This window comes from Aquarana catesbeiana, linkage group LG07 (assembly GCF_042186555.1).
Source record: "Aquarana catesbeiana isolate 2022-GZ linkage group LG07, ASM4218655v1, whole genome shotgun sequence".
NCBI classification, from domain to species: Eukaryota; Metazoa; Chordata; class Amphibia; order Anura; family Ranidae; genus Aquarana; species Aquarana catesbeiana.
Genome location: NC_133330.1, coordinates 149,329,818 through 149,344,099, shown reverse-complemented (window position 1 = coordinate 149,344,099; position 14,282 = coordinate 149,329,818). Strand labels below are relative to the sequence as shown.

General features: G+C 41.2%; 1 protein-coding gene across 1 annotated transcript in view; it reads right to left on the bottom strand.

Annotated features, from left to right (window-relative positions):
* EMP1 (epithelial membrane protein 1) overlaps nucleotides 1–6,379 on the bottom strand; it is a 92,818-nt gene extending 86,439 nt beyond the window's left edge. The window contains exon 1 of the mRNA XM_073592714.1: nucleotides 6,229–6,379. The gene's annotated coding sequence lies outside the window, so the exon portion shown is untranslated. The remainder of the gene's footprint in view (nucleotides 1–6,228) is intronic.
* Between the last annotated feature and the right edge of the window lie 7,903 nt (nucleotides 6,380–14,282).

Genomic DNA, 14,282 nt, shown 5'->3' with positions numbered 1-14,282 from the left:
GGAGAATGGCAACCAAACTGATAAGTAGTATGGAGGAGCTCAGGTATGAGGAAAGATTAGAGGAAAATAATTTATTCTAACTTGAGAAGAGGAAATTAAGGAAATTAAGGGGGGGGGGGTATGATCAACATGTATAAATATATAAGTGGTCCATATAGGGAACTTGGTGTAGCCAGGGGCCAGGGGTAGTTGATCCAGATAATATCAGATTGTCTCCTGGTGGTTCATGCTTCATTGTCTTTCTTCCTTCTTCGGAATCAACTGTGGGTATAGGATTGTGTATATGGAGGTTTTCTATGTGCTTGTGCTTTTTTTTCTCTATTCATTCAACTAGATAGGCTTGTGTCTTTTTTCAACCTGACTAACTATGCAACTACAGTATCTGCTATTACCTTTGTTAGCAAGAAAAACTTTTTCTGTGTTCCCTTTGACCCTGGGTATTCATTTTGTTATCTAAGTGATCATATTCCTGAACATCAAAGCTAAGACACACACACTCCCCCTCCCCCTGTACAATGAGTGTGCACTTATTGGCTATTAATGTCTCTCTTAGAAAAGGGAGGCAAGAACGTGGGATCCCATTTAATACATAGCCATATTTATTAACTACAAATAAAAGGACTTACATCACAGAAGCTCTGTGTCAGAGTGGGCAAGTAGAAAACAGAATGTATTCCAAGGCAAGGGCTGAATGTAGCAGCAGCAGTGAGGGATCCCAGAGCTGGCTCAGGAGTGTCCCCCTCACTGGATGACAGCTGGTATTCACCATGTGTAGCGTCTGCCACCCCGTTCTGCCTCGTGGTTGCCCTCTGACGGGGGGTTGTGATAGCTTGTTTCAAAGGAGTTCCTTCTTTTTCAAACCACTTGTTTAAATAAGCCTGGGACAGTATGGAGAGGCAGTAACAGAAAGGCTGGCATCGGCATCCCACTGCTGGCTTTACTGTTACCACGTCACTCCCCTCTCTCCCGAGCTCATAAGAAAAAATCGTTACCGTATAGGGGGCTGATTTGAAAAAGAAGGAACTCCTTTGAAACGCAGTACTGCCCCCTGTCAGATGCAGAGTGCAGCCATGAGGAAGAATGGTGATGGCAGACGCTAAACAGGGTGAAAACCAGCTGTCATCTGTAGGGGTTCCCTCCTAAGCCAGCTCTGGGATCACTCACTGATGCTGCTACATCCCACCCCCTACCTTGGAATACATTCTGCTTTCTACTTTTCTATGCTGACACAAAGCTGTGATGTAAGTGGGATACATACAGGGATATAAAACGTAATACTGACATATAATCACACACATAGGTTGGACTTGATGGACTTGTGTCTTTTTTCAACCTCATCTACTATGTAATGCAGACTCAGAATGGTCTAGAGTGGTTAGTGTCGTACCCCAAGGCTCTGTACTGGGACCAATTCTGTATAATTTATTTATAAATGATATAGAGGATGGGAGAAATAGCTCAATCTCAGTTTAAAAATAAGTAGGGCAATAACATCACAGCAGGATATAGAAACTTTACAAGAGGACCTGAATAAATTAATGGAGTGGGCAACTAGATGTCAAGTTATTCACTAGGGGGAGAACCCCTAGGGGATTCCAGATTGGATCTGGGGGTACTAGTAGAAGACAGACTGAACGATAGTATTAAAGCAATAGTATTAAAGGGTGCAGAAAGTTTTGGTCTCCCATATGTAATGCTAATGTATTACGATGACTGATTTTTGTAACTAAATGCAAAGTCATACTCCCAGAAAGGATGTCTTGACCACATAGCTCAGAATGTAAGCTGAGCTTTATGCACCCAAGACATTGTAACAACAGAATTTGTTCTATATTCACTGAAAAGCTGGAGGTTAAAAAAGGTCATTCATATAGCAAATGTGCCACATTCATTTAATGTATGACAAAACATTAGGGTTGATTTAATAAAGAGGTATAGGCTGTTCCTTTACAAGAGTGAATATTCTCTTTACAAAGTGAATGTTGGTAAATAAGGTGAACTTGTGTTGATTTGAACAGCCAATAATAGGTAAGTGAACATACTCCTTGCAAAATGAAAGCCTCAAACACCCTAAATGCACGGGTGTCTAGCAAAAGAGAGGTAAGAGGGGCACTTCACATCTTTTTGCACAATTCATCAATCATAGCCAATGACTCTCTTCTATTTGCTGGAAAATATACAGCATAAACAATATTGCAAAATCACATGGAGGTATAATTTTATAACAAACAATTTTTTTTATTTGTTGAACTAGATGGACTAGTGACTTTTTTCAACCTGATTAACTATGTAACTATGTGTCTGTATAGTAGAATTTGACCTTACTCTGTTTATGGTATACTGTTTCTGCCACCTATAATGGGATATCTCTTGCTAGGGACAGCTGGGTGGAGCTGGGAATAAGATAAGTAACAAGATCTCATCAACCAAATCTGCCAAAAATCTAGTGAGAGGGTGGGCAACTCAGTCATATATTATCCACCCAAAAACTGAAATAACAGGTTTCAGTATAATTAGACTTTATTACACGTACTAACCTACTTCTAGTGAAGCAAAGGCCAACATTCAAAGGGTAGTGACTGAATGTAAGTAATTAAAATCATCTTTCATTGTTTTTCATACAATGAATTTATGAAACCTGAATTCTGTCTGTTTAACATGGGAAATATGAAATCATTGGACTCTACAATTGATGATAGCACAATAATCTATACTCTTTTTACGTTACTTAAACCATTGCATTATATTGCCATCACCTTGCAAATTTTGGTAACATTTTCAAGTAGCTCCCATTCATCTCAGCTAATAAAAATATTATAAATACTATCAATATTATTATTGTTACACAGTCATTTTCTTGCCAATGCTTCACATCTTTGCTCTGATTAAGAACTATGCAATCTGCCTAATCTTTTGCAACTAACATAGTTTTGGGTGTATTGGATGGTTGTTCCACCACTATGCTCTTTGGCTCTATCCATTGACCTTTACATCACTACTTTGCATGTAGGGGGTAGGGGTGATTGTAAGGGCCAGCGGTAACCCTGTATGGAGGTATAGTGAATGGAGATGTAGAAGGTTATTGAGTCTGCATAGCTTTTTAGGAGAAGGAAGATCTAAAGAACCAGAAATGGAACATGTACAGTAAGTATTACTATTCTACTTTTTGTAGGAATCTCCTGTTTTAATTTTTTTTTTTTTTTATGAGGCAGCAGAGTCATGTGTATGTCTATGCAATCACAACAGACACTACTGGGCCAGTTAATCTAGGCGTGGAAAAACATTTTTTTAACTGAATCTTCTTGTACATTGCAGCTGTTCATCTAATTAACAGGTCAGCACCAGGGATTTTTGCCCAGTACATAACCATATGCGCTTGGCTAAAATGAGCATGCACGATTTTTTAACACTCGTTCTACTGAACAAACATGAGCTATCTTGACCTTTCACGTGCCATTTAATTTCTATAGGTATCTTAAAAGGATATGTCAAGTTAAGAAGTTAGGTCATGCAAATGACTTAGAACTATTTTGTGATACCAAATCTCAGCTATTACACCAGACCCTACCCCACCCAGCTGGCAGATTCACAATTGGCTGACTCATTGTATATTTCAAAACAGAATCCTAATCAACCCAACCTATATTGTGGCATATTTTATTGTTTTTAGACTGTGACTGTTTTTTTGATTAGTTTTATTAGTATTCACATGCCTCTGTCAAATTCAGTGAAATATGTATCTCATACACACCCTTAGAATGCACTTGACACTTTTCCAACAGAATTAAAAAAAAAAAAACATAATTTAAAACTAAACAGATGCACATACACAGTTCTATATTCTGTACAAGAACTCCTTGTCACACTGACATAACACTCCAGTGCATGTTCTAGCTTGCTGGAATATTCCTTCACTCCTTTGCTAATAGATGACAATGAAATGTCAGAAGCCCTTAGGTTATAAAGTCATCACTGCTGACACCAGTTATATAGATAATCTGCCTTAAGCAATGACAGACAGATTTAAAGCCAAGTTAGCAGTTTATAGGACATCTTTACTACTGAAAAAACATATCTTTACCTTCAATTAAAAATACCAAGATTATGTTTGTAAGTGTAGAGCTATTTGTTTTAGGCTGGGTTCACACTATTGTGAATTGGATGCGGTGTCCCCACATCCAATTTCGCAATAGCAGGAGATTTTGACCGGCTCTCTATGGAGCCGGTTCACATATCTCTGCTGCGGCTCTGGTGCGAATTTGCACAGGAGCCCTGTGCGTCTTTTGGTCTGTATCAGGTCCGAATGCAGACAAAAATTAGTCTGAAATCGGACCTGAAACGGTGAAGGGCGACACACCGGACCTCTGCTGTGAGCTATTAGATAAGCTAAGTAAGTAAACTATTAGATAAGCACCTGAATGACCGCAACATACAGGGATATAAAATGTAATACTGACATATAATCACACACATAGGTTGGACTTGATGGACTTGTGTCTTTTTTCAACCTCATCTACTATGTAATGTGTATTTAGAATGGTCTAGAGTGGTTAGTGTCGTACCCCAAGGCTCTGTACTGGGACCAATTCTGTTTAATTTATTTATAAATGATATAGAGGATGGGAGAAATAGCTCAATCTCAGTTTTTGCTGACGACACAAAAATAAGTAGGGCAATAACATCACAGCAGGATATAGAAACTTTACAAGAGGACCTGAATAAATTAATGGAGTGGGCAACTAGATGTCAAGTTATTCACTAGGGGGAGAACCCCTAGGGGATTCCAGATTGGATCTGGGGGTACTAGTAGAAGACAGACTGAACGATAGTATTAAAGCAATAGTATTAAAGGGTGCAGAAAGTTTTGGTCTCCCATATGTAATGCTAATGTATTACGATGACTGATTTTTGTAACTAAATGCAAAGTCATACTCCCAGAAAGGATGTCTTGACCACATAGCTCAGAATGTAAGCTGAGCTTTATGCACCCAAGACATTGTAACAACAGAATTTGTTCTATATTCACTGAAAAGCTGGAGGTTAAAAAAGGTCATTCATATAGCAAATGTGCCACATTAATTTAATGTATGACAAAACATTAGGGTTGATTTAATAAAGAGGTATAGGCTGTTCCTTTACAAGAGTGAATATTCTCTTTACAAAGTGAATGTTGGTAAATAAGGTGAACTTGTGTTGATTTGAACAGCCAATAATAGGTAAGTGAACATACTCCTTGCAAAATGAAAGCCTCAAACACCCTAAATGCACGGGTGTCTAGCAAAAGAGAGGTAAGAGGGGCACTTCACATCTTTTTGCACAATTCATCAATCATAGCCAATGACTCTCTTCTATTTGCTGGAAAATATACAGCATAAACAATATTGCAAAATCACATGGAGGTATAATTTTATAACAAACTATTTTACAAAATGGTATGGTATGTTTTTACAAGGAATATCATTACAACAAAATCTCAAGCTGTCACAATTTTGTCAGCCCAAAGGTGGAATCATAAGTTAAATGCCTTCTGGATTTTACTGCTAAGGATTCAGTCATACTCATTTTACCTTTCTCTTGCATTAATTGGCACGAACAACTAGCAGCTACATTACATTCTGGGGTAAGCGATTACATTGTGCCCAGAAGTGTTTTTATTAGAAAAATATTGTGCATTCAGATAATAATACAATTATCCATTTTTTAAAACAAAAGTTAATAATAAAATCTGTTTAGGATTAGTTATCTATCGCTGAAAAAGTACTTTTTTGCATTTTAATCTATATCAACTATGCCAACATTATTAGTACAATTTGTAGCATTTTTTTTTTGCAAAATCTATTTTTAAGAAAATAATATCTAGAGTTGACTCTAATATTAGTGTGTTATTCATTTAAAATGACAAAATAGAAACCGTTTAAGGTATTAGAAGCAAAACAGTTAAATTTTTTCCTCTTCCCTATGGTTTCTGAACTACAGAACTATTTTGTTACCAGAGGGCCTATAATTTATTATGTAACTAATTGGATTGAATTAGGGGTTTTCTGAATAGTTAGTTTGTTTTCATATATCTGGCTTCAATAAAATAATTTATAGTTATAAAGATGATATTGTTTAAACTGCTGACTTTTGCTGTTAGTGTGCTATCCTTGAATACATTAAAAAAAAAAAAAAACTACATTTTTGTCATTGAATAAAATAAAAAAAAAAAAAAAACACTGCAAAGCTTACCTTATACGTTTAGGAATGCCTGGGAAGTCCTCACTCTATTTTAGTGTAAATGACAATACTTTCATAGTAATATTTCACAAGCAGTTATAGGATTTCTGTGATGCAATTAGGGAGGTGCCTGTGTGTGTTTTATAGGAACCTATATGCAAAGAAATAGCAGAGAAAGAATTCAGCTACACCCTGTTTTTTTGGCAGTCACACAGATGGAAGAATTGGGAGGTGACTGAGAGCTGTAATATGTTCTGTTCTGTCTTAGTCATAGCTACATTTTTCTTGGTAGAATGACTGAAAAAGAATAACTAAACCATGTCATAATGATGCACAGAGAAACATCGGGAAACATCTTTGTTTACAAAAACACAGATTCACAACTAGGAAGAAAAACAATGTGTGGGTGACCATGTGGTACTGGAATGAGCCAAGGTTAAAAAGGAAACTGTTTTTTTTCCACAAGATTCTCTTTACATAGTTAACCATTAATTTTTAAGGTTACATAGTTAGTCAGGTTGAAAAAAGACACAAGTACATCTAGTTCAACCTATAAAAAGGGAAAAAAAAAAAAAATATATATATATATACATTCAATCCCATATACACAATCCTATACTCACAGTTGATACAGAGGAAGGCAAAACACCCCAGCAAAGCATGATCCAATTTGCTCCAGCAGGGGAAAAAATTCCTTCCTGATCACCTGAGGGGCAATCGGATATTCCCTGGATTAACTTTACCTATAAATGTTAGTATAATTCTACATTTTCACAGCTCTTACTGTGAAGAAACCTTTCCATATTTAGAGATTAAATCTCTTTTTCACTAGACGTAAAGAGTGCTCCTCTGTGATGACCTTAAAGTGAATAACTCACCACCAAGTTCACTATATGGACCCTTTATGTATGTATACATGTTGATCATATCCCCCTTAATCTCCTCTTCTCAAGAGAAAATAATTTCAGTTCCTCTAATCTTATAGCTGAGCTCCTCCATGCCTCTTATCAGCTTGGTTGTTCTTCTCCGTACCTTCTCCAATTCCCTGATATCCTTTTTGTGAACAGGTGCCCAAAACTGAACTGCATATTCCAGATGAGGTCTTACTAATGATTTGTACAGGGGCAAAATGATATCTTTCTCTCTGGAGTCTATACCTCTCTTAATACAAGAAAGGACTTTGCTTGCTTTGGAAACCACAGCTTTGCACTGCATGCTTTATTAAGCTTCTGATCTACCAAAACAACCAGATCCTTCTGCACCATTGAGTCCCCAGTTGTACTCCCCCTAGTATGTATGATGCATGCATATTCTCCTCCAAGTGCACAACTTTACATTTATAAACACTAAACCTAATTTGTCACATAGTTGCCCAATTAAACAGTGCATTGAGGTCAGTCAGCTTGTACATTGGAGACATCATGTAAGGACGTTATTCCACTGCATAGTTTGCATCTGCAAACACTGAAATAGTACTTTTAATCCTAGACCCTATATCATTTATAAATGTATTAAAAAGTAAGGGTCCCGAGGAGAGCATTCGGGTGAGGATGTGAGAGTGTGTGAGCATAGTGATTCGGGCTCTAATCTCGCGATGGTTCCAGTGAGAGATGACAGCTGCAGCTGTCTTCCTTCCTGCGATGGCTGAGAGAGGAGAGGATCAGTGAGGATTGTACGGCGGGCAGACAGTGGAAGGTCCCCGGCATTCGCCCCTGTAGACTGTAACTCCAGGCGGTTCCCGACGGTGGATGGTGTACATCTTCTGACCCCTTTTCCCCTTTTTTTTCCGGGTCTGACGGATATCGGAGGCATAGCCAGGCAAAGTGGCGGAGCGGAGAAGACCACATCTGGAAGCGGTGAGGAGGGGTGGGACTGTGGACAAGACTGTGGGCTATAAGCTGCTTCGTAAGAAGGGGTGGAAGGCTGCAGAAGGAGGAGAAGAGGGGAAGTGGTGAGGGGAATGAAGAGTCTGCCTTGCAGCTGGAGACTTTCAGGAAATTTAAGGCTCCCTTGACAGTGGGTCTGGATGGCCCCAGGTAAGCCACGCACTGTAAAAGCACAGGCTGTCTCAAAGGTAGAAGATAAAGTAAAAATGGATGACAGAGAATGGCATAGCCTGAGAAAATATATTAATGTTCTACAGGACAGAGCAATCGATACAGAAAGCGGTTTGAGGAGAAATAATATGCGGACCATAGGATTGCCAGAATGAGTGGAAGGAGATAATCCAACTGAATTTTCAGAGAAATTATTGATAAATATACTACTGGATATGTCTTTAACATTTGTGGTTGAAAGAGCACACAGGATTTCTTTTCAATCACCAAAGCAAGGGCCCCCCTCGTCCGTTTCTTTTACATCTACTGAATTGTAGAGATCGAGACTGTATATTGTCAGCAGCCAGGACAAGGGCAGACTTACAATATGAAAATGCCGGATTTTCCGGATTATTCCCCTGAAATACAGCAACAAAGAAGAGCCTATACGGAAGTGCGGAAAAGATTGAGAGAAAAGGGGATAAAATTCAGTCTTTTATATCCTAGTAAACTGCGGGTGATTGATGGAACATACACCCACTTTTTTGAGATACCAACGGCTGCAGTAGAATGGTTGGACACTAGATAAATAGATCCCTCACAATTTTGGGAAAGGAAAATCTTTTGTTTTTTCCTTTTTCTTTTTTTTCTTTCTCTTTTCTTCCCCCCTTTTTTCTAATTTTTCTCCCTGCCCCCCCCCCCCCTTCTTCCACCCCCCTTTTTTTCTCTTTCCCCTTTTTTAGGGGGTGGGGAGGGAGGGGTGTGGGAGGGGAAAGATTACATATATAAATCAACACAAGTTATTAATATTCATAACAGCACAGCATTTTATAATAGCACATGTGGTGATTAAAAAAAAAGGAAAGTAGAAAGTAGAAAGTATAAATGGTGGAAATTGGTGATTATGAGAGTGATGGGAATGGGAGGGAAGGATGGAGGGTGTTTTCCTTTCGCCTTCTATTCCCCCCCCCCTTTTTTTGGAAGAGGGATATAGGGAGGTGTGATTATGGGAGTATATGATTATGATTTAAAATAATAACAATAGAAATGAATACAAGATGTTTGGTGTGTAGATATAATTTAGATTCAAATCCGTCTCTTGGGTTAAATTATCTATTAGAGAGCCTGACTCACAAATTGGGTGGAAGGTTTGTTGCGGTACAGTTTGGGGGTTGTTTTGTGTGGAGTTGTTACTGGGTATAGAACAGAACCTATAGTCAGTGAGGTCAAGGGTAGGGGAAAGGTCCTTTTTGCTCCCACCCATGGATGGATGGGATTGTAGATAAGGGAGGGGAGTGAAAAAGGATAGGGTGGGTTTGGGAGGGGGGAGGAAAGGGAGGTGCAGATGTGTGGTGTATAAGGGTTCAGGGATGGTGTGGTTTTGTTGCCCCATTGATGTTTGCTTTAGGAGCCACATGGCTCAAGATACTGTGGAGATTTCCATTTGTTCCGTTGTGCAAGCCTGCTGCCAGGTGAAAACAATTGCTATTCTATAATATCTTGGACTGTCCGAGGTCTAAATTCTGAGTTTAAAAGAGCATTGATGTTCCAATATGTAAGAAAATATAACCCACAGTTGATTTTACTTCAAGAGACACATCTAGTGGGAGGAAAACTAGCGACCTTAAAAATGCATGGATTCAAAAATCAAATCACGCTACTTACTCTTCCTATGTGAGAGGGGTTTCAGTGCTAATAAATAAATCTTTTTCCGGCCTAATAGAGAAGGTATATACAGACATGCAGGGAAGCTATGTTGTTTTAGTATACACGTTGGGACAACAAAGGTATATTATAGTGGGAATATATATATTCCACCCCCTTCCTCTTTGGGAATATTACCTCCCAAGCAGTATTCAGCTGATTTATATGTAGCACTTACCCCTGAAGGAGCTGCTGGTTTTGATTGGGCCTGTACTCTGCTCTTACACCCCCTATAACTTGGCTCAATCCCCTTGACACAGCTGTGGTGCAGTCTTAGTGTGAAGCTAATAGTGAAGGATAACCCCACAATGTGCAATATAACAATAGTATACCTTTGTTATTAACTGGGTATCAAATGTTCCACCTGCTGGAAAAAGAACAACACTCCACACCAATTGTACTTAACCAGGAACGTATTTTTACTGGAACTGATATAAAATAGTAATTACAGTATTTGCACTGTCACACAAACGTAATGCAACAGCCCAATAGGTATTCGCAACAGTTTGTACATATAAAGTTGTCTTAGATGACCCATGAGAGTGCGTCTCCAAGTGGGACTAATGTTCAGAGCACAAACGCCTTAACTCTGAGCACCTTCCCACTTCCAGCACACCTTGGCAACCACAGGAAGGTAAAGCTAATCAATAAAGCACAACACAATTTCTAGGGAGCTCCCCCTACTTTATAATGCAGTTCATTTTATCTTTAGTAGGATGCAAGGCCTTACAATGAGAGATGCAGTCCTTTCAGTCTTCTGTCTTCTGCTAGTTATTTGTGTTGTGTTAATTCTAATCCGACAGTTGAACAAACAAGGGTTAACGGAAAATGAATGTTAGAACTATTCTTGTAGTGCAGTACACCTGCAACTGTCTCCAGTGCAATTGGCTTGAATAACACAGTGTCAGAAGTACAGTGAAAGGTAGGCTTGAGGCCTGTCTAAACTCAGTCCTTCTTGAATAAGATCCTCTCTGTGGGACTACAGGTCCCAGCAACGCTGTATTAATTGTCTAGGTGTATAAAGGTGCGTTAAGAAACTATGGGTGGCAGCCCTCTCACCCAACCAGGCCTGGAGAACGAATCAGCTCCGCTCCGGTGCACTTGGTCTTGCTCCTTGCAAGCCGGCACCATTGCACCACTCCGCTCTGCAAGATGAACCGGGACCCTCAGATGGCTCCGACAGGTGTCTCTGGATCCTTTCTAGTGGTGTCACACCATCTTTCCAGCTCACTGGTACAAAGGCAGAGTCGCTGGTCGTGCCGCACCGCAGCAGGTGGAGGCCGCGCTCTCTGGGAACCTCCTCACAGGTCCTTGTAGGCAGGCCACGCGTCCATAAGAGACCTAAGATGGCCGCGCGGGGCCTTTTATATCCTACCCAGCATGCAGTTCAGTGCTGAGTATCCATGGGAGGTCACATGGCATTGTGGGTAGGTCAGTTCTTTGTAAAATGTTTAACATTCCTCCAATGTTCTCAAAACTGAATGTAAAATAAAGTCCATTTCACATTTTGGCCATTAGATGGTGCCAAATACCAAAGAATGCATTGTCCATACTTTTAACATTACATTAAACATTTTAACATTAGAAAGACAAGCAAAAATTGTCAGCGCTACACACTCCCCCTGCTTTGAGTCCTTGGTCCCCAAATATATTTAGAATCTTATTCTTATTACACATTTTTGCCTCTAAGCGATTGCATAATACCGACAGAGGAGCCTCCCACCAATTTTCATGTGATGGGAGCTGTTCTGTGCACTCACAGCTGACACCATGGTGTCTGGTACAGATGTGTCAAGGGGTGAGATGAGGTTGAGTCTTTCTGAATCAGCAGTAGAAGGACCAGGCCTCTCAGAAATTCTTCTGGCAGTAAAATTAGTTCCTTCAGAGCATTCACCCAAGGTGTCATAAACCAGTCTTTTTGGCGGGTGAATTATTCTCTTCGTCCTCTGAGCTTTTGGCGTCTCAGGCAGACTGGCGTTTTCTTCAACTCCTTCACTCTCCGGTACATCCACTTTCACCTCTTGTATTCCAGATCCGACATCAGCATTAAGGCCCTCTGAGTCTGTTTCCAACAGGGGAGCGTGAGACTCCTTTAAGTCTTCTGTTGACCTGTGTTGAGGTACAAACTCAGGGGCCTCTGGTCGAAGGGTCCCATTATCCTCTCTTCCTGTGTGAAATGAAAAGTCTGCTTTAGCTTCTGACACTTCAGATGGCCACAGCCAGCTTATTTCCAGTTCTTCTTCCTCACCATTTTCAGTGACTGAGGGTCCAGGCTGAAACCTAGTTACTGGTCTATGCACAGCAGTGGATGTAGACAGTAATGCTTCCTTCGAGGTCATCCTGACTGCCTCTGTGAGGGGTAAGAGGTGGTTTCGGTGCCAGGTCTTTACTGGTCCCGTGCTCCCTTCCTGTCTGATCTTATACACTGGGAGCCCTGGAAGTTGTCTGCATACAACATACGGCTGTGATTTCCAGTGGTCAGCCAACTTGTGTTTGCCTGGGATGCCCAGATTTCTTAGTAGGACTCGGTCACCGGATTGTAGGTCCTGAACCTGTACTTTTAAGTCAAAGTTCTTTTTGTTCCTACTTCCTCTGGCATCTGATGGGGCTTGGGCCTTCTCATAGGCTATCTTCAAACTTCTTCGTAACCTATCTACATACCCCCGATGAGAGGTCTCTGAGGTGTGGTCCAAGGAAGTTCCGAAGGCTAAGTCTACCAGTAGTCTGGCCTCTCGCCCAAACATCAACCAGTATGGTGAATATCCTGTAGCATCACTCTTGGTGCTATTGTAAGCACGTACCAAAGCAGTGATGTGCTTGCTCCAATGCGGCTTTTGTTCAGAGGTCAAGGTTTCCAGTATGTTGAGAAGAGTTCTGTTAAACCTCTCAGGTTGAGGGTCTCCTTGTGTGTGATAGGGAGTAGTTCTAGACTTCTGGATACCTAATAGATCCAACAGTCTTCTGATCAGAGTACTCTCAAAGTCCCTCCCCTGGTCTGAATGGATCCATCGAGGTAGGCCATAGTGGATGAAGAACTTTTCCACTAGATTCTTCACTACTTACTGATCTTTAGTAGAGAACGCCAGAGCATAGCGAGTGAAGTGATCGGTGACCACTAAAATGTTTCCTTGCTCACTCAGGTCGGATTCCAAACATAAGAAGTCTATGCAGACTAGATCCATTGGCCCTTGGCTCTCTAAGTGGCCCATTGGGGCAGCTTGCTGGGGTAAGGTTTTTCTCTGTATGCACCTGAGGCAGGAATGACAGTAGTTCTCCACTTCGGTCCTCATGTAGGGCCAGTAGAATCTGTCCCTTACCAGCTAGAGAATCCTCTCTGATTCCAGATGGCCATGGTGATCATGCAAGGCAATCAGCACCTTTTCTCTATGTTTCTCAGGCAGAAACAGTTGCCACTTCTCTTCAGAGTCTTCGGAGGGGCCCCTTCGGTAGACCACCCCCTGTTGCAGCTGCAACCTATCCCACACTTTATGTAGTGTGCGAGCTTCCTTCTGAGTGCTCTTGAGAAGTAAATCAGGGTGTTGACTCTCCAAGGCCTTCAATACCAAGCTACAGAGTGGATCTTCCTGTTGGTCTCTCTGGAGGTCCTTTCTGGATAGCTTGGGTAGACCCTCCTCTATGATCTGAGTGACATTACAGTAGCATTTAGGCACTTCTGCGGCGGACACTCCGACTTCTTCAGCTCTGGCTCTGCCTTTTCCTTGCTGTTCTGCCCCTTCACAAAGAGCTCTTAATCCTTCTGGGGTAAATTGGGTCCACTCATCTGGGTGACCCTGAAAACAGTGAGGTCTTCTTGACAGTGCATCCGCATCTCGGTTACCAAACCCTGGTCTGTACTTCAGGCTGAAGGTAAATGCCGAGAGGGCAGCCAACCACCTGTAGCCTGTGGCATCCAGCTTTGCCGTGGTGAGCAAGTATGTGAGGGGGTTGTTGTCCGTCTTGACCACGAACTCCGCACCATACAGATAGTCTTTCAGCTTGTCCACCACAGCCCACTTCAAAGCCAGAAATTCAAGTTTGTGAGTAGGGTAGTTCCTTTCAGCAGAGACTAGACTTTGGCTCACATAGGCAATGGGCCTTAAATGCCCGTCATGTTCTTGGTAAAGCACTCTGCCCAGCCCGTCTTGGCTGGCATCCACGTGCAGTTCGTAGGGTTTGGCAGGGTCTGCATAAGCTAAGACCAGGGCAGTGGTAAGGCTCCACTTCAGCCGCTTGAAGGTCTCTTCGCATTGTGGAGTCCACTGGTCCTGGATGGACTCTTTCTTCTTACCTGGCCCCTCTTTTAGCTTTCCAGGTTTGTCTGAGTCC